This window comes from Meles meles, chromosome 6 (assembly GCF_922984935.1).
Source record: "Meles meles chromosome 6, mMelMel3.1 paternal haplotype, whole genome shotgun sequence".
Taxonomy (NCBI): Eukaryota; Metazoa; Chordata; class Mammalia; order Carnivora; family Mustelidae; genus Meles; species Meles meles.
In genome coordinates, this window is record NC_060071.1 from 91,559,521 (window position 1) to 91,581,255 (window position 21,735).

The 21,735-nt window shown below is 37.5% G+C and overlaps 1 pseudogene; it reads left to right on the forward strand.

Annotated features, from left to right (window-relative positions):
* The first annotated feature begins 19,145 nt into the window (after positions 1–19,145).
* LOC123944133 lies at positions 19,146–20,141 on the forward strand (annotated as a pseudogene).
* Positions 20,142–21,735: the final 1,594 nt, after the last annotated feature.

Genomic DNA, 21,735 nt, shown 5'->3' on the forward strand with positions numbered 1-21,735 from the left:
ATACCTTGTACTTAGTTTCCCATATTGTTAAACTTCCTCTTCATTCATTAAATACACTGGTGTACCACCCTTTCCTTCTTGAAGAGGTCTTTTAGATCCTCACCATGCTCTAATTCAGGTTCATCTCTAAGGATGCTGGGGCTCTGCAGTCTTGGAACCTGTATTCACCTTTGTCTCTTGTGTTATTTCCTTGCTTCTTTGACCCTTTGTCTCTGTCTCTCTGCCTCTCTCTCTCTTTCATTTTTGTTTATTTACTCTTTCATTTTCATAGAGCACAGCCTCTAAAGAAACTTGGCATTTCTGACAATGACTTTATTTGACTCTTGTGTTTACTGGATATTTGTTGGGTCAGGAATTTTAGAAAGTAGTAATTTTTCCTTAGTATTATGTGACATTGCTTGATTGATTTCTATATTCCAGTGTTGTCCTTGTGATATCTAAACCATTCTGTTTTATGTCCCAGCCATTCTTCTTAAATTCTTTTATGAAACCTGTTTTTTCTTCCTTGATACTTTAAAAATCTTTGTCCCCAAGTTATCTTTAAAAACTTCTGCTCTGTTCTCTAAATATTATAGGACTCTTGCCTGTTCTTTTGGATTTAAGAGCAATGCACTAACAGTGTAATGAAAGGTCTGTGTGCAAGTAGGCAGTTTATTGTCTGAGGGCCTTTCTATCATAGAACCTCCAGTAACAGCCAGAGTTCTGTGATCTTTTCCTCTTGGCTGTTAGACTAGACTCTGGGAGTCCTCAGAGAGGATGCTTTAATCTCCTATCTACAGTGCCAAAGCCTGACTGCTCACTCCCTATTTTAATGTTCCGTCCTTCACTCTAAAGATGGTATATTTATATTTTGCAGAGACGAACACTCCTGAGAAGCCCTGCTAATCTGTTTTTTTCCCTAAGATTTTTTTTTTTTTTTTTTGACAGACAGAGATCACACGCAGGCAGAGAGGCAGGCAGAGAGAGAGAGAGACAGAGAGGAGGAAGCAGGCTCCCTGCAGAGCAGAGAGCCCAATGCGGGGCTCGATCCCCGGACCCTGAGATCATGACCTGAGCTGAAGGCAGAAGCTTAACCCACTGAGCTACCCAGGTGCCCCACAAATCTGTTTTTTTTTAAGGACTTCCAGGCTTTCTGCTTCCACCCTCCTTCTCTGCCTGCCTCTACCTATTTGTGATCTCTGTCAAATAAATAAATAAAATCTTAAAAAAAAATAAGTTCTTCCTGTTATAATTTAGTTTTTAGTCCCAATATTCCCCCCAGAGGTTAGTGGCATCATTAATTTGAATCTTTTGAGATTCTTCAGTATAAATTTAAGTGGTAGCTCAGATGCCCATTGCCAATTTAGGATTTAATTTTCTAATTCATCTGCTTGTCAGTTCCCCCAAATTTGTCACCACTGTACTCTCTCCAGTTATTTCTGTCCTGTTATGTTTCTTTCTTTATTTATTTTTTAAAATATTGTTTTATTTATTCACTTGAGAGAGAGACAGCGAGAGCACAAGCAGGGGGGAGTGGGAGAGGGAGAAGCAGACTTTCTGCTGAGCTGGGAGCCCAACACAGGGCTCAGGGCTTGATCCCAGGACCTAGAGACACTTAAACTGTGTGAGCCACCCAGGTGCCCGTTGTTTTGCTTCTTTAAAAAAAATCCCTTTATCGTTGTGTTACTGTGATTTGAGCAAAGAATAGAAGCTAGTGAATATGGTCAACGCACCACTTTGATAGGTGTAACCCTGTCTTTAACCCAATTAGAGAAAATGCATTAGAAAGGGGGGGGATCACATTTCCATCACATTTCCTCTTCTTTAATGGGAAATTAGGACAGAAATTAGAGCAAATGAAGAATATTTAATGATTGTAGATTTGCCTAAGATCTTCAACTGGACTATTTGAAATTCATCAACCTTTCCTAATTGTTTAAATTCAGTCTGAATGTTATGAGTCATTAAAGCCCAGAGTTCCTAAGAGGAAAGCAGTTACATCATGCTCCAAAACAACTCTCAGTGTTTACTGGAAAATACTTTTTCCTTAAGGAGAGAAGGTTAAAACTCCAGGAAGCTTATCTTGGTACTCTCAGATCAAAACTATTCACACAACGACTGAATAAACATATTGGTTAATGATGAAGGCAAAAGTTCTGATATGATACTTTAGGAAAATAACAGATCTTGGAACAAAGTAACCATGGAAGGAATTAAGGATATCCTTAGGAAATAACTTTTTCACTGCAAAGGTAGGAGTGTGCTACCTTGTCAATCTAAGTATGTGCTGGTGTGAATCGTATTACCAAAACTCTTAAGAGAGAATTGTTCCTTAAAAAATCATTTTGGGATATTGTCTTGGACTAGCATATTAATGTGAAAATAAGCTTCTTTCCAAATCTTTAGAATATATATTTATTTATGATACAAGGCCCAAACTTATACTAGTATTAAGTTAAGCAGTATCTGGGTTGTTCCTTTAGATTCTTTATATCAAAACAATGTATAACAATGGGATAAATGAGATTAGCTTTCAGTCTTGGAATTGGAGATTTTTCTGGGCAGGACCTTTTATGCTTTTATTTTCCTTGCACAAATGGCAGCATGGCCTGTCTTGAAATAATTATGCTGTGCTCCATAAGACCTACAGATAAGAATTGATATAGAAGCAGCTTTTTAAAGGGACGATTATACAAGAGTCTCCAAAGTCCTCTAATTTCCAAATTCCTCTAATTTTTATTCCAAGGAATTTTTCCATGCCTCAGATGACAGCCTTTCGAAGTACATCCCACATGACAGATTACACTCTTTGTTAGAGGACTCGAAGACCATAAAACTCCCAAATGAGGCTGTGCCTCCCTTCACAATTTCTGTAGTGCATACCGGCTCTATGGCAGTCTTCTACAGATGAGAAACAAAGAACTAAAAAGGAGAAAGACATTTTTTGAAAAGGAAAGATGGTCAAGCATTTTACGAGGCTTTTATGATAAATGTTAGGTAAAGAGTTCCTTCTTCAAAACCAGGAGCAAGAGAACTGGTTTGGGAGAGAAATCAGGAACCACTCTGCCCTGGAAAATACTAGAAAACTTTGAGTCCATTGTTTGGGTTCTACTCTGGGACTTCTACTGCAAATAGCCACCAAAGTACATTCATAAGTCAGGTTTTATTGCTTAATTTATTTTTTTTAATGGCAGTAAGAAATATCTTAAGGAAGGATATAGAGGTAGGAACCCCAAATATGAAGCTTAGAGCTGCTAAATTTGTGAGTATCTTCTATTAAAGGAAATCCTTTGTAGAAATATTCAGAAGATTCCAGTCCCACCCACTGCGTCACCCTAGTCACCGAATCTTTCCCGCTGAGGCCCCAGCAGTGGTAGAGAAGAGATAAGCATTCCTGTTACACGATAAAACCCTTTTAAGCCACTAAGTTTGGGATCATTTGTTACACAGTATAGTAATTGGCATTCTGCCATTCCTTCATTCTTCTGAGCCTTTAATTTTGCCCCATAGCCCTTTCTACCACTTCATTTATTAAAATGCTTTCCACCAGGCTTGAAGAGGAAATATTTCTTCCTTAAGAATTACACTTTTCATAGAGCAGCTGAGGAGACGTGTTCTCAGTATTCCTTGCCTCTGCCTCCTCTCTCATCCTGTGGAGTCTGCAGGGTATTAGGAAGCCCAACATCACTGTGTGAGCAGGCTAAATATTGTAGTCAACAGCAAGATGAAGTTATGGTCTTCAACCAAGATCAAAGGACTCCCTATCAAATCCCTGCTTTGTGAGCATGTGAAGGAGGTTGCTGAGGAACTGAGAGCAGGGAGTAGGGAATGGGGTTGAGTTGAGGGTAGGGGGGAAGGGAACAAAGCCAGCAGTGTCCTGGTGGACCGAGGCTTAGTAGTAGCATGAAGAAAGGTGAGATTTTAAATCCATGGCAAAACAAGGAGTGCTGTTCAGGTAAGCCAAAGTGTTAGTGTTATAGAAAAATTACAATGTTCAAAACTTTTATCAACCTCCAGTTGATAAAATGCAAAAGTCATTTAGTAATCTGAAGAGTGTAGAACATTAGTGAGTTGCCAGATACCAAATCTTGAAAGAACAGCCTGGCGTTGTAAAATGGTTTGATTTAAAAAAAAAAAAAAATCTCAAATTGTTCTATTGTTCAAAATCTGTAATTGGAGATTGAAACTCAGTTTTATTTTTCTTGGACTTGAAACTCAATTTTATCTTCAGGAAATAACCTGGAAGGCTATTCTTATTCATTTCCTGCTTTGAATATATCAAATTTCAATCAGGAAAATTAAAAGAGAGGAAAAGAATGAGGTATGAATTTAAATAAAAGACTGGACTAAAATAACTCTCCCCAAATGAAAACAAAATATGCTGAAATCCAGTAGGAATGTGCTGAGAAATTAAGCAAGGAGAAAATCAAAGCAAGAGTTTTGTTACCATGTTCTTTAAACCCAGGCTTTGGGTTTGGATTTGCCAATGGGCAGGCATTAGTGCTTTCTTTTTTCTTTCTTCTTCTTCTTCTTCTTTTTTTTTTTTTTTTTTTTTTTTTTGGCATTAGTGCATTCTAATGAAAACTTTAAGAATGATGTCTTTTTTATAATAATGCCTTATCCTCATATTGCTCTATCATACTACGGTTTTCTTTTTCCCATTAGACATTACATAGGAGCTTATTTTTATAAATAAGGACTGTTATTAAGGAAAAAAAATGTTAGAACTGTTGGACATCTGACCTCAGAAACTGCCTCTTGCATGTCAAATGTTGATTTGGGTTCCTGCTTTATAAACGAGGCTGTTTGTTGACAGTGAATAAGAGAGCAAAGCAAATAAGATACAGAGGGGAAATGAGAATTTCTTGCACATAAAAGGGCACACTGCTGAATAAATTAAATGGAACTGAGAAAAGATGAAGATACCAGTGCTTTAAAACCAAAAGGCATAAGTAAACAGAACCAAACAAGGCAATGCTGACTGGATCAAAATCTACACTAACTTGCCATTTTCATTAAATTTCAAAATGGATCACAGTGTCAGAGTCTACTAATCTTGCCAGTAAGGGTCTTTGACTGCTTATGGAAAACCTTCCGTTTGTCAGGCAACTGCCATCATCTATACCTCAAAAGGAGTTCATCATAGTAGTTTTTTTTTTATTTTAATTTACTTATTTTTATTATGTTATGTTAGTCACCATACACTACATCATTACTTTTTGATGCAGTGTTCCATGATTCATTGTTTGTGTAAAGTTGTTTTTTTAATGACATATTTCTCGTGATTTGTCTTTACAAATCAAAATTAAGAGGATAGGATTCTTACCAAGTTTCCCCTAGTGAATGGTAATTTACAAATGCCTAATGAGAAAGAACAAAAACAGTCCCATTACCTTTCACAGAAAGAAAGTACAGAGACTGCCACTTCTGAATTCAAATTGGTTGCTACCTAAAACATTCCTGCTTCTTAGGTGTAAAGATAACTCTGATTTTGCCACAGTTGTCATCAGATAATCTTCCAGGGTTTGGTGCAATATCTGCTTTTAATAAATGTCTTTTGTTTTGTTTTGTTTCCTCCCACACAGGATGTAAGAATCAACAGTGCTTCTCCTCAGTGGGTTCTTCCAGCAGTTCTGGACCCCATGAGAGAAATCTCAGAAGTTTGCTAGTCCCCCAAGCACTGTGTAAACTCACTGAAAACCCTAAGTAATGGGGTAAACCGTTTCCTGTGGCTCACTGATTTTAACACTCCCATACTCAAAGCCTTTCCTTTGCCAAAATAAATAACCCCAACACAATCATAAATGCTGAAAATTTCATGAACATATTAAAAGTATCTCATGTATTATAAATGTTTTCTTTGTACACTCAGCTCGACTTCTCTGGAGCTAATTAGCCCCAGAATATTTCTGAATTTGTTTTTTAATTCACTCTTGAGATCAGTTGACTATAGCTGCATTTCTAATTGCTTAGAATATTCTACTTATATGTCTGATTGTGTGTATCCAGTTCTTTCAACGTTGGTGAAATTGTTCCTACAAACAATTCAATAGAAGAGAGAGACTCCAAAAAATCCAAACTCACTTTTATATATGGAATATGGACTATACATGGTTCTCCCATTTTTTCAAAGTTCAAGTCACACCACTTTGCCTTTATGGAAAGCCCTATATTAGTGCCTGTTTTCACTAACTGAAAGAAATCTGAAGAGGATTTTTGCTTTTAGAAAAAAAAGAAAGGAGAAAATTGAAAATAGTGTTCAGCATTTGTTTGGCAGGGAGCCCTTATAGAGGCAGCATGGGCTCTGAGCAGCAAGTGTGGTGCTACCAGCTTCTTCCCTGGGAACCACATTCAGCAAGTGGGCATCAAGCCACCACAGCTTTGAACTGTGTCTGTGAGCATCTCTGGGCTATATCCTGATGTATTTTGTGCCTCTGTTAGCAAGAGGTGTCCTAAAGTATCCAAGAAACCTACGAGAGACTATTTTGGGGGTCTGGGAATGTTCAAAACACTTTCCATCTCAATTAATGGTAATTGCTTCTTTGCTTTATGCCATTCAGAGGAACGCTCTACTTTCAGATAGCAGGGGGAACCCATCATTGTTTTTCATAAGGAAGTTTCATAGGTTTTTTGGACTCTTTATCTCTCCTACTATCACACTGAGAAAATTGGGTTCAAGGAAATTTGTATTGTTTTTCACATGCTTTTAGCGATATCTGAGTACACGGTGTTCGGTATCCCAAATGTCAAAGAGACAGAGGGATTTCGCTGAAGGATTTCCCTTTTCATTCAATGAGAGATATTCTACCTCCCCTGGCTTTCATTCGTTTAACAAATGTTATTGAAAGTCACCAAGTTTTTAGGCACTTAGCTTTGAGGACCATGAACAAATTAAAGAATATCCCAGTACTCCTGGGGCTTACAATCTAGAAGGAAAGAGAGACTATAGGCAAATAAATTAGTATGGTAAACAGTATCTGGTAATGATGAATGTTATGAAAGAAAGAAGAAATTAGACAGTGACTTTGAAGGGGCTATTTACTTTTTTTTAAGTTTTTATTTAAATTCCGATTAGTTAACATACAGTGTAATATTAGTTTCGAGTGTACAATATAGTGATTCAGCAATTCCATACAACACCCAGTGCTCTTCACAACATGAACACTCCTTACTCCCCGTCATCGCATATTTAACCCATCCCCTCACCCACCTCCCCTCTAGTAGCTATCAGTTTATTCTCTAGAGACTATAGTTAAGAGTCTGTTTCTTGGTATGCCTCTCTCTCTCCATTTTCTCCCCTTTGCTCAATTGTTTTGTTTCTTCAATTCTGCATATGAGTGAAATCATATGATATTTGTCTTTCTCTGACTGACTTATTTCACTTAGCCAAATATTCTCTAGCTCCATCCACGTCATTGCAAATGGCAAGATTTCATTCTGTTTCATGGCTGAGTAATATTCCATTGTATTTATATACCACCTGCTCTTTATTCATTCATCAGTTGATTGTAACCTGGGCTGTTTCCATAATTTGACTATTGCAGATAATGCTGCTATGCATCAGGATGCATGTATCCCTTTGAATTAGTATTTCTGTATTCTTTGGATAAACACCTAGTAGTGCAATTGCTGGGTCATAGGGTAGTTCTATTTTTAACTTTTTGAGGAACCTTCATACTGTCTTCCACACTGCAACCACTGGGTTCACATACCCACCAGCAGCGCACAAGACTTCCCATTTCTCCACACCCTCACCAACATTTGTTGTTTCTTGTGTTGTTGATTTTATCCATTCCAACAGGTATGAAGTGATATCTCATTATAATTTTGATTTTCTATTTCACTGATGATTAGTGATGTTGAACATCTTTTCATGTGTCTGTTAACCATCTGGATGTCTTGTTTGGAAAAATGTCTGTTCATGCTTCTGCCCATTTTTAAATTGCATTATTTATTTTTTGGGTGCTGAGTTGTGTAAGTTCTTTATACATTTTGGATACTAACCCTTTATCAGATAGGTCATTTGCAAATATCTTCTCCCATTCCGTAGGTTGTCTTTTAGTTTTGTTGATTGTTTCCTTCACTGTTGAGAAGCTTTTCATCTTGATGAAATCCCAATAGCTTATTTTTGCTTTTGTTTCCCTTGCCTCAGGAGAAATACCTAGAAAGAAGATGTCATGGTCAATGTCAAAGAGGTTACTGCCTATGCTTTCTTCTAGGGTTTTTATGGTTTCAATTCTCACGTTTAGGTCTTTAATCCATTTTGAATTTATGTTTGTGTGTGGTGTAAGAAAGTGGTCCAGCTTCATTCTTTTGCATGTTGCTGTCCAGTTTTCCCAACACCATTTGTTGAAGAGACTGCCTTTTTTTCCATTGGATATTCTTTCTTGCTTTGTCAAAGATTAATTGATGGATTAATCTAATTATTGGAGTTGTGGGACCATTTCTGACTTTCTATTCCATTCTGCTAATCAATCTATTTTTGTGCCAGTACCATGTTCTTTTGATTACTACAGCTTTGTAATATATATTGGAGTCTGGAATTGTGATGCATCCTGCTTTGCTTTTCTTTTTCAAGATTTCTTTAACTATTAGGGGTCTTTTGTGGTTTCATACACATTTTAGAACTGTTTGTTGTAGTGCTGTGAAAAATGCTGATATTTTGATAGGGATTGCATTAAATGTGTAGATTGCTTTGGGTAGTATGGGCATTTGAACAATATTTGTTCTTCCAATCTGTGAGCATGGAATGTCTTTCCATATCTTTGTGTCAGCTTCAGTTTCTTTCATAACTAAAAATCTCAAATAAATAACTTAACCTTATACCTAAAAGAGCTAGAAAAAGAATAACAAATGAAGTCTAAAGGCAGCAGAAGGAAGAAAATTACAAAGATTGAACCAAAATAAATGGTATAGTAACTAAAAAACAAAGGAACAGATCAATGAAGCCAGGAGATAGTTCTCTGAAAAAAATTAATATAACTGATAAATCACTAGCCAGACTTATCAAAAAGAAAAGAGAAAGGACCCAAATAAGTAAAATTACAAATGAAAGGGAAGAAATAACAATCAACACCATAGAAGGGTCTATTTTCAATAGGTCATCAGGAAAGTCTTCTCAAAGAAGGTGGCATTTTAGCAGAGACACTGGTTTGTGCTTCAACTAATTTGTGGTACCTTCTCTAACTACTAACTAAAAGCTATAGCTCTTATTTCTCTGTTATGCTTGGGCCCTGTTAATAGTAATATAGTGAACAGAAACTCTGTATCTGAATAGGAGTCTATCCAACTACTTACTAAGTCTTTCCTTTTATTACTGAGACATGTTTGGATTTGTAGCAACAAAGGTGAGTTGTGAGATCAACATTCAGCTCCAAGGCTGTAATTAAATATAATAGTAGATGATGATGATGTATAATCAAATGTCCTTAAGATACATTTTTAAACCTATGATAAGTACACAATATGTCCTTGTTTTAAATGCTTCTCTAGGCCTGGGCCACCTGAGTGGCTCAATCATTAAGTGTCTGCCTTTGGCTCGTGTCATGATCCGGGGATTCTGGGATTGAGCCCCCCACTGGGCTCCCTGCTCAGGGAAGCCTGGTTCTCCCTCTCCCACTCCCCGTTTATAGTCCCTCTCTTGCTGTGTCTCTCCGTCAAATAAATAAACAAAATCTTAAAAAAAAAAAAAAAAACCCCACAATATTTCAGTAGGCTTTAACATTCAACATATTTTCCTACTATTGTTTTTATAAAAGTAAATATTGATGATTTCTTTAAAGTTTTCACCTGTTAATTATAATGGACTAATAGTGGACCACTACTCAGTAGAGCCTATGACACATATAATGGGTAATTTTAAGATGGAGTCATTTTAATACAACCTTATTACTTTTAAACGAATATATCTTTTGTAAGGGCCTACTTAGCCAGAGCGACTCCATCTCAGTTAAGCAGCCATTTTGTTGTTTGTGCAGTAAATTAAATTGACCCTGCCCCCCAGAGGAACTTACTTAAAAACAAGTCCAGAAAACCGCAAAACATGGTCAGCCAGTTCCTAATAACAGAGCCCAGAATACAAGGACAAGTCAGGCCAGGTTGGCCAGTTCCTGATAACAAAGCTCAGAATACAAGGACAAGTCAGGCCAGGTGGAGACATCCAGTCAGTAAAAAGCACACATATTATCTCCCTAACCACCAACGAATGTAAACCCCACCTTTTGGGTGCCAAACTTGAGCGCCAATTCTGACCAGAGTAATAAGCTAATTCAAACAGCTACTAGAGGGTAAATTTAATTGGCCACCTGCGTGTGGCCTAACATAACTTAGCCTTCCCAAAAAGTATTGTTTGTAACAGGTCCTGGTATGAAGCAATCTTAAATAACAAGTCACCAGACCAGATGGAACTGGCCAATCAGCAAGAAACACACAAACCCGATGGGTTAAAATAACAAGATATGGGTTGTGGTTTTACCCAATAAAAGGTAGCCTGTAAGATTGGGAGGGGTCACTCTCTTCAGAGGTGGCCCTGGCCGGTCAGTCTCACTTCTAATGCTTGGCATAGAATAAAGCTTTGCATAACTTTCACATTGTGTCAGTCTCATTCCTTTGATAATGGACCCCAACACTTTCTCTACTGGTTCCTTCAAAAGTAGCATTTATTTATTATTTTTTAAAATTTTTATTTATTTTTAAAATTTCTTTTCAGCATACCAGAATTCATTGTTTATGCACCACACCCAGTGCTCCATGCAATATGTGCCCTCCATAATACCCAATACCAGGCTCACCCAACCTCCCACCCCCACAGGGAGAAGATATTCGCAAATGACAAAACAGACAAAGGGCTGATATCCAGGATCTATAAAGAACTCCTCAAACTCAACACGCACAAAACAGATAATCATGTCAAGAAATGGGCAGAAGACATGAACAGACACTTCTCCAATGAAGACATGCAAATGGCTAACAGACACTTGAAAAAATGTTCATCATTACTAGCCATCAGGGAGATTCAAATCAAAACTACATTGAGATACCACCTTACACCAGTTAGAATGGCCAAAATTAACAAGACAGCAAACAACGTGTATTGGAGAAGATGTGGAGAAAGGGGAATCCTCTTACACTGTTGGTGGGAATGCAAATTGGTATGGCCACTTTAGGGAACAGTGTGGAGATTTCTTAAGAAATTAAAAATAGAGCTACCCTATGAACCTGCAACTACACTACTGGATATTAACCCCAAAGATGTAGGTGTAGTGAAAAGAATGTTCATAGCAGGAGTGGCCACAGTTGCCAAACTGTGGAAAGAATCAAGATGCCCTTCAATGGATGAATGGATGAGGAAGATGTGGTCTATATACTATGGAGTATTATGCCTCCATCAGAAAGGATGAATCCCCAACTTTTGTATCAACAAGGACAGGACTGGAGGAGATTATGCTGAGTGAAATAAGTCAAGCAAAGAGAGTCAATTATCATATGGTTTTGCTTATTTGTGGAACATAAGAAATAACATGAAGGACATGGGGAGATGGAAAGGAGAAGGGAGTTGGGGAAAATTGGAGAGGGAGACGAACCATGAGAGACTGTGGACTCTGAAAAACAATCTGAGGGTTTCATTTAGATTACAAGCATTTCTGGATAGTGTAATGACGGTTTCAGTGGCAAAGTGTAAGCTGTCATTTGTATTCTAGAGGCCAAGTTTCTTATGAAGACTTTGGTGAAGTAATAGGGAAAATCCCAATTTACAAAGATGTTGGAGGACAGAAAAACCCAAAGTATACTATTAATGTTGTCAAAACACTTTTATCTTTTATCTCTCATTGGTCTTTATAATGGTTGTATGGTTGTACTCAGATTTACCATTTGATGTTTTTATTTTCTGAACATGATCATTGATTTCTCATCTTGACTTCTTTTTTTTTTGCCATTTCCTATGGCTGTCATGATATTTAAATAACCAATTAATCGATAAACATTTCTTCCCTTTTAATTATGGTGGTTATATTGAAGAATTAATTAATCTCATAGAAATAAGAAAATTAAATCTAAATTTAGTTAGTTTATAAATTTATAAACCTAAATTTGTTAGTTTATAAAAGAATGGTTGGTTAACATTAACTGCTTATTAAAGTTAATTATACTGTCTTTTTTGTTATTTAATGTCCTTTTTACTTATTGACTTTTAAGGGAACTGACTAAGTGCTACTAGTCCAAGTGATACAAGACCCTAAATGTTTTTACTGTGAAAATTTGGCTTATGCATCAAATGGAAAAATAGTTCTTAAAAGAATATTTTCTAGAATAACTGTGGGCAGAAGATGGTTGATCTTATGATTTATTAATGTTAACTGGACAGTTATTTGACTGAGAACTTTGGTAGGTATGACTACAGAGTCTTTTTCAAGGAACTTGAGCTGAAAACTCCAGAATGATAAGGTTATAGTTTATAAGCTGAATGGGACTTTCACCAAGGGTGTCTGTACACTGTGTTTTTTTGCAAAGGTAACTCATTTAACCTTTTAATTATGCTAGAAACTACACTTTATGGTGCTTTACCACAGGTAAACAAACTGAATTCTTCTTCAAACAAAAGAATAAGTAGTACATGAGTCTTCAATAAGAATTTATCTTTTGGATCCATAAAATGAAACAGATATTAGTTAACCGATAGTCTTCCTCCTCAGAGCCACCACTACCAGAGGATGAGCAGGCAGGTAAAAATGTGAGGTAGATATTAGTTAACCGATATTAACCGATAAAATGCTATGAATTGCTGCCAGTTCAATTAGGTGTCAAAAGAAGAACCCAGACGGAGTTGGACCAACAATCTGGATTTTAAATAGAAGTTATCGAGGAGACACAGAGTGATAGAATCTTGAAATCTCTGAGGTACCTTAAATAGGTACCCTAAATTGCATGAAATAACCAACTCTTTAATGCTTATCTCCCCTAAACTGCCTACCAGTTGGTTTTCTTCCAGCCTATGACTGAACACATACAACAGATAATTCACTACAATATTCTATCTTTCATTTCTCTTACTAAAAAGTTATTGTAATAAAAATTAAAGCTGTTGATATTCATCCCAATTTTATCCGTAGGGGCTTAAATAGAACAAGATTTATCAGATAGAACATATCAACAACACCCTCTTTAAAGACAGTAGTGAATATCATAGAGTCAAATGAGGCTACCACTCCTTTATTCCAGAGTCTAGAAACCATTTCTATTAATGTGGCCTAGCTGACATTAGCCTTTGTAGGTGGACATCACATACTTGACACAAAGTGAACTCGGTTTCAACAATATTGCTGCCAGGTCATATAGCCCAGTTAAAATGATTTAGAATCAAATTCTACCTCCTTTCAGTTTTCAGTTCAATCTTCTGGTCTTTTCAAAAATCACATTACATATATCAATGCATTGAGCATATGTTTATAATTTGGTACAAACCATTGACAAATACATTGAAAAGAAGACCTAGGCAAGTGATATACCCTTAGAAACTTCTAGATTTATGTTAAACCTTCAATCAGTGTCATAAGGTACAGTGATTTAACCAGTTTGTAATCTATCAAATTACAGTAGAGTATACCTATTTCCCCACTTTGTCAAGAAAAGTATCATTGAGATGCCTATTATTTATTAGTTGATATCCAGATATCCTGCTTCTTACAGATGATTTATCTTTGGACTTAATAATACCATCAAAGAAATAAATAGGATTGTTTACTTTTTATTTCCTTTTCCTCCCTCCCCAATCCAGTCAGTCACCAGGTACAGCTGATAGTCTTCTAACATATTTTCTATTCTTTTCTCCTTCCATGCTTCCACCTTTGTCCAAGCATATTTCACCTCTCCTTCTTACCCTCTAACCAGAGGCAGATCCATGTTTGAGAAGATCTGAAGCTTATACAATTTGTGGGGCCCTCTTAAAGAAAAATAACACAAAATAATAAAAAAAAATATGTATATTGAAAATGACCTTACCAGGGAAAAGGCCTAAGGCTTAGCTTCCTAGTAAAGCTGGCTTTGGGCTTCACTGATTTATTAGGGCTTTGGAGGAGAGCCGCAAAATTGACAAGCTTCCTGCTCCCATGGTGCTCACATTCTAACCACAGGAAATAGTCTGCTTCATTAAGACCAGGAGCAAGTCATGGTGTTTGGGTGCTGATTTGATATGAGCATATTGTGGCCACTAAGACGGGAAATTAGCCCTTAAAACAGACTATGACTGACAACTCATTTCCTTCTCTCTTTCCTTCTTGGTTTCTTTCTTTCCTCTGCCTTCTTTTCTTTCCTTTTTCTTTCTTGTTGACTTTTGGTGGGGATCGGCAGGATTCAGATCCCTCTTCATCCTGACTAGACCCCCACCGGAGCTACCTTCCTGAACTTGACCCTGATTTCTGCTTTCATGTTTTAATTAAGGCATCTTTCCCTGGGAAGCTATTTTCCAAACTTTGGGTTCCTAGTATCCTGTCTTCCTCCTCAGAGCCACCACTACCAGAGGATGAGCAGGCAGGTAAAATGTGAGGTAGAGAGAAGCAGGGGCTGGAACTTCATGCTTTGTGGTCTTTGCAGGGGCCTAGATCCTTGTTGTGGATGTCAACAGACACTGCGGAACCACATTTGTGTTTTTGCTCTTCTAGAAAAGCCGATATTCGTTATGATAGTGATTATTTGGACATCAATTTAATACTTTAAGTTGACGTACATGAGACCCTTGACATTTGCTGTATTCCAAGTTCTTTCTGAATGTCACTTATACACCGTGAAAGTTATATTCTGAAGAGCATTATTATATTATCTCTTAAAATGTAAGCCAGTGAAAATGAACCACAGCATCAGGAAGAACAAGGATGCTTTTTAAAATCTGATTCTAGATTGTGTCCCACTGTGCGAAAGAGAGAGCAGCCAAGGCCTTCAAGGAAAATGACAAAGCCAGTGGTTCTCAAATTTTGACAAGCACCAGAATCACCTGGAGGGCTGGTTAAAACAGATTGCTAGGCCTCAACTCAGGAGTTTCTGACTCCATCAGTTTGGGGTAAAGTCTGGGAATCTGGATTTCTATCAAGGTTCCAAGTTATTCTGATGCTTCTGGTCCAGGGACTATGTTTTGAAGGACATTGCCCTAGGCCTTCCCATAAGTTCAGTGACATGCACGGTGCCAGGCTCACAAATTCACCAAGAACACCTCTTAAACAGACACCTCAGCAAAAGTGCAAATCAGCCTAAGTCACAGACTTAACAGTCACTTACATATTGTCAATTTTAAATCTATAAATGCCAAGTTTCTACTTAACTTACTTTCCTTTTGTATAGCTGAGTGCTACACTGAAGCATAACCTTTGTCTCTTTTCTAAAGGACAAATGTTTCTTTTATTCAAGTACCTGGGCAATACTATAGCTAAGATGATGAAAATCCAGTGACAATGGACTAAATGCAAATATCAAGCTTTTGTGTAAATTTCTAACTGACTACTTTCTATCTGTTAGAACTAAAATAGTTCTTTATTCAAATCTATCACAATATGGTGAGGACTGTGTATTACCAAATTTTGCTAGGATATTTGCATTAACAAATAACTGCAAAATCTCAATAACTTACAATGATATTTCCACTCTACCTATCTTCTCGTTCTGGAACCCAGGCTAAAAGAAGCAGTTCCTACCTGGCCATGCCCTTGTCACTGCAGAGGGAGAGGAAAATGGAGGAAGCACACCATGGTTCTCAAGGGCTTTTGCTCAGACATACATGGTGTATGCCACCTCTGCTTAGATTCTACTGCCCAAATAGTCACATGGCTCAGACTGATGTCAGTGTGTCATGTGACTGCATGTGGGGATGTACAGTCCTATAGGTTGGGCATCAGAAAATTAGAAAGAAAGAACAATATTGCATATTCAAAACTAAGATTTTCATTTAGCTCTAAATAGTCCAGAGTATGACTAGGGATTTTGGTGATTGACATAAGAATCCAAAACAAAAAATAAATATTTGTTATCTGCTCACTCTGTATTAGGAACGAAAAAAAAAATGGACAAGGCCCAATGATGGACAAACTGAAAGGAAAGAACATAACAAGAGTCTCAGCTAGTCAGTCCATCCCTAAAAATAGAAACTTGGATAAGCTCTTTAGTTTCCCACCTTCAATGCAGAATTACAAAACATTCCATAATCCTTTAGGAATATTTTAAAGATTCATTAATTTCCAGAGAGGTTAGTAATTTCTCCCAAGTTATTTTCAAGGTCTATGTTTCTTCAGGAAAAAAAATGTTTCTCAAAAGTCTAAATTTAGTTTCAGCTGTTATTAAAGTCATGACATTGCACTTACTCTGAAGAGAATACCTGAAAACTTAATTTCTGACCTTGTTAAAGCAATTTTAAATTGCTTTAAACTTTTTTTTACTTTGATAGATTATGTATCCTCTACCATTAAATGAATAGGGCCAAGGGCATTTGATAATAAAATTAAACTCGTTCTCCTTTCTAAATCTAATAGAATTATATTATATACTCGTTAATATATATAATTAATACTTTGAATAACACATTTTGCTCCTCTGTCATAGTTTTCTACTAACCTATTTTCTACACATACTTAAAGGAAATGTTTATTTACTGAGATTTTTTTGTTCTCTAAGGAATAAATTCTAATTACTCTTTCATGATTGGCAACAGCTGAGATATCAAGACAATAACTATGTTTATACCAAATGGCACAGAGGTGTCTAATGTGATGTAAGTGTCTGCCTGGACTTTCACTGGTGGTTTACTGTTAGGACAATACAGAGTTGCTACTGAATTTTGTAATCTGGTAATTCCCAAATACCAAGCATTATTGACATAAAATTAAGGGTGCTATTTGCTTACCAGCTGCCACACCAAATAGGAAAACTAGTAATTTCCATGACTACTGGAATCCAACACTAATGGAAGGGTGCTTGGACAAACCCAAGTGGCAAATTCAGAATAGTTCTCTGAGGTCTGAGACAAGAACCATGACAATAATTGCAAATGTGAAAGGAGTCAGCCAGAAATGGATCATCTCATAGAGGGCTGCAATGCCTGACAGGCAACAGAAAACAGTAAAGTAACATGGCTGTGATTTACTGAACTTATCTGTACATTTTCCTTCTCTTAAATTGTGTTTTTTCTAACTTATTATTAATACATGGCACATTACCTTCAAGGATCTCCTCATGCATTATCTCATTCTCTCCTCACAGCCTTTCTGGTCATATCTACTTTGAAAATAAGGAAATACATTTCAGAGAATGTAAGCAACTTTTCCAAACTCATACATCTAGTTAAGGAAAGTATTAGAACTTGAATCCACGTTCTCCATTTCATATTCTGATGGCCTTTACATTAAACCATGGCTGTCTACTCCTGATTTTTTAAAAATAATCAAATTGCCTTGAAGTCAATTCAGTTTCCTCATTAAAATTTATGGGAGCATGAACTGATTATTCTTAATCTCAAGTTCTTTATTACATAGAAATGATCTCTATGTCTATTACATACCCATTTATTAGAAGTGTTTAAGAATAGCCCAGTCTTGAGATGAACCATGAGAGACTATGCACTCTGAAAAACAACCAGAGGGTTTTGAAGGGGCAGGGGGGTGGGAGGTTGAGGAACCAGATGGTGGGTAATAGGGAGGGCACGTACTGCATGGAGCACTGGGTGTGGTGCAAAAACAATGAACACTGTTATGCTGAAAATAAAAATAAATAAATAAATAAAAAAGAATAGCCCAGTCTTGCTCTTGGGCAAATGATCTATTTACCAGAGCAGGGTAGGTAAATGTCCAGAATTACAGAAAGTGTTTCTTATAAGCATTCTGAGTTTGAGTTTGCCAGAAGTTTTTACCAGATATCTGAATCACATCCCCCATAGGTGAGACACCAAATATGAGCACAGATTACATATCTATTATCAATCCTCCTGCCCATACCCCTCAAAGCTACCTGAATAAGTGAGAAATCAATTAGGACAGGCAAAGAGATGCATTTTAGGAAAAGCAGGAGTTGCTAACTTTTAGTCTACTGCTTTTTCTAGGTCACCTTGCTAGATGTTACGAATGATTTGGTGGCAAATATAAAACCTGGTTTTTGCTGTAGAAGACATACAATCCAGGGAGAAAGATGGGAAAAATACATCAGTGATAACCAACAATGCATATTAATTAATCCTTTTGTCACATACTCAACAAATATGTATTGAAGACCAAACTTATACCAGGTACTATGCTAGAGGTGATGGATACATAAAGGAACAAAATAGAGGAGACAGGAGTGTAGAAATTAAAGCAACATGGATTCCATGCATTCTCAACACACTATAGGAGCATCTGGGTGGCACAGTTGGTTAAGCTCTGATTGTTGGTTTTGGATTGGGTTATGATTTCAGGGTCATGAGGTCAAGCCCTATGGGTGCTTGGCATGGAGTCTGCTTAAGACTCTCCCAAGGGGAACCCTCTTGCACTGTTGGTGGGAATGCAAGTTGGTGCAGCCACTTTGGAAAACAGTGTGGAGATTTCTTAAGAAATTAAAAATAGAGCTACCCTATGACCCTGCAATTGCACCACTGGGTATTTACCCCAAAGACACAGATGTAGTGAAAAGAAGGGTCATCTGTACCCCAATGGTCACAGCAGCAATGGCCATGGTTGACAAACTTTGGAAAGAACCAAGACACCTTTCAACAGATGAATGGATAAAGAAGATATATGGTCTAATATACAATGGAGTATTAGCCTCCATCAGAAAGGATGAATACCCAACTTTTTTATCAACATGGACAGGACTGGAGGAGACTATGCTGAGTGAAATAAGTCAAGCAGAGAGTGTCAATTATCATATGGTTTCACTTACTTGTGGAGCACAAGGAATAACACAGAGGACATTGGGTGAAGGAGAGGAGAATTGAATTGGGGGAAATTGGAAAGGGAGATGAACCATGGGAGACTGTGGACTCAGAAACAAACTGAGGGTTTGGAGGGGAGGGGGATGAAGGTTGGGTGAGCCTGGTGGTGGGTATTAAGGAGGGCATGTATTGCATGGAGCATTGGGTGTGGTACATAAACAATGAATTTTGGAACCTGAAAAAAAATAAAATTAAATTAAAAAAAAAAACCTTTCCCCCTGCCGAGTGTTGCTGGGCCTGCTGGTCTGTGGCGAGCCGTGGACGCTGGTCTCTGATCCGCAGGATGGGGTTTGTTAAGGTTGTCAAGAATAAGGCTTACTTCAAGAGATTCCAAGTGAAATTTAGAAGACGTCGAGAGGGTAAAACTGATTATTATGCCAGGAAATGCTTGGTAATTCAAGATAAAAATAAGTACAACACACCTAAATACAGGATGATAGTTCGTGTAACCAACAGAGATATCATCTGTCAGATTGCTTATGCCCGCATAGAAGGAGATATGATAGTTTGTGCAGCTTATGCTCATGAACTCCCAAAGTATGGTGTGAAAGTTGGCCTGACAAATTATGCTGCAGCATATTGTACCAGCCTGCTGCTGGCCCGCAGGCTCCTTAATAGGTTTGGCATGGACAAGATCTATGAAGGCCAAGTGGAAGTGACTGGAGATGAATACAATGTGGAAAGCATTGATGGTCAACCTGATGCCTTCACCTGCTATTTGGATGCAGGGCTTGCCAGAACTACTACTGGAAATAAAGTTTTTGGGGCCCTCAAGGGAGCAGTGGATGGAGGCTTGTCTATCCCTCACAGTACCAAACGATTCCCTGGCTATGATTCAGAAAGCAAGGAATTCAATGCAGAAGTACATCGAAAGCACATCATGGGTCAGAATGTTGCAGATTATATGCGTTACCTAATGGAAGAAGATGAAGATGCATACAAGAAACAATTCTCTCAATACATAAAGAACAATGTAACTCCAGACATGATGGAGGAGATGTATAAGAAAGCTCATGCTGCTATATGAGAGAACCCAGTCTATGAGAAGAAGCCTAAGAAAGAAGTTAAAAAGAAGAAGTGGAATTGTCCCAAAATGTCTCTTGCCCAAAAGAAAGATCGGGTAGCTCAGAAGAAGGCAAGCTTCCTTTGAGCTCAGGAGCGGGCTGCTGAGAGCTAATAAACCAAACCACAATTTTCTATGAAGATTTTTCAGATAAAGACAATAATAAACTTATTCATCAAGCAAAAAAAAAAAAAATTTAAAAAAAGACTCTCTCTACCTCTACCCCTCTCCCCACATGTGTGTGCATGCTCTCTAAGATAAATAAATAAATCTTTTTAAAAAAGAAAGAATTTAAGACTTTACTGTATATACTGAAACAATACAGATGCAATACTTCCTAATAGAGCAAAATACAAGGAGAGAGCTCTGTAGAAGTTAAAGCCTCACAGATGTCACACACTTCAGGCAAATGAAGGATTAACCTGGTATTTATGTGGAAAGCCAAATGAAGCCCTAAAGAATGGTAGGAGAAAGTTTTTTAGATTAGGAGACTGGTACATGTAAATTTACAGAAGATGGAAATGAGCAAGACTTATCTAGGAGAGGATAATGAGTAATGTATTCCATCAATGACAAGGGAAGAAATGGGAGAAAGGGATGGAAATGGGCCAACGGAGAGGTTTAAATTGCAAGTTAATATTTAGGTATGTTTTTACAATGGGGCACCATGAAAGTCAGCAAAGTTGATTTGAATACTTGATTCTGCTTCTCCATTCTTTGGCCATTGAATAACATTGTGCTGTCCACTGCTCAGCTTTGGTTTCGTTTTTGCTTTGTGACAGCTGATGGAGAAAGGACTCTCAAGGAGAGATAGGGGGTCTCTCTAGGGGTTCCAACCTCTTTGTTGGGGAAAGAAAAATCAGTCAGTAACACCCTTACTTCTAATTTACCAAACTCTAATGTGACCTGGACTTTGCCTCTCCAAAATCTTTCATGTTATTCTATTCTGCCATGTTCTAGATATTCTGTCCTTTTCTTCAAACATACCAAACCCCTTCTTAGTCTAGGGCTTTGGAATAAGCTATTATTACTCTGGTTGTCATAGTGTTCCTTGATAGTTCCTGGACTCTTCCTTATCCCATAAATCTCTGTTTAAATGTTACCTTCTCGGGCGCCTGTGTGGCTCAGTGGGTTAAAGCCTCTGCCTTCCGCTCGGGTCATGATCTCAGGATCCTGGGATCGAGTCCCGCATTGGGCTCTCTGCTCAGCAGGGAGACTGCTTCCTCCTCCTCTCTCTCTCTCTCTGCCTCTCTGCCTACTTGTGATCTCTGTCAAATAAATAAAATCTTTTAAAAAATAATAAAAAAATAAATGTTACCTTCTCAGTTACCTTTAATATTCTGGTAAAGGGAGACAGGTAATAAATAAACAAATCAATCAACTAAATAAGAAAAATTAGCATTAATTAATAAGCACTATGCAGAGAATTAAAGTAGCATGATGTGATAGTACAACTAGTTAGGCTTTCCAAAGACTTGCTAAATTATCCCTCTTACCCTCATGATTATCGTATCCCTCGCTGGGCCATCAGATAGAAAACATCTCAGAATCTTAGATATAATACCATCTCTTTCCAAGTGATCCTTCTTTTTTAGCTTCCCTAAAGAAGTTTGCTGGATCACCCAAATTACCTTGAAGGAAGTGCTATTAACTACAGTATGTACTCCCTTGTTCATGGAATCTGAGAGATTACACTCCATTTTAAATTGCTAAAGTGATTCTGTTAGACAAATCACAAACCATTGTATCAACC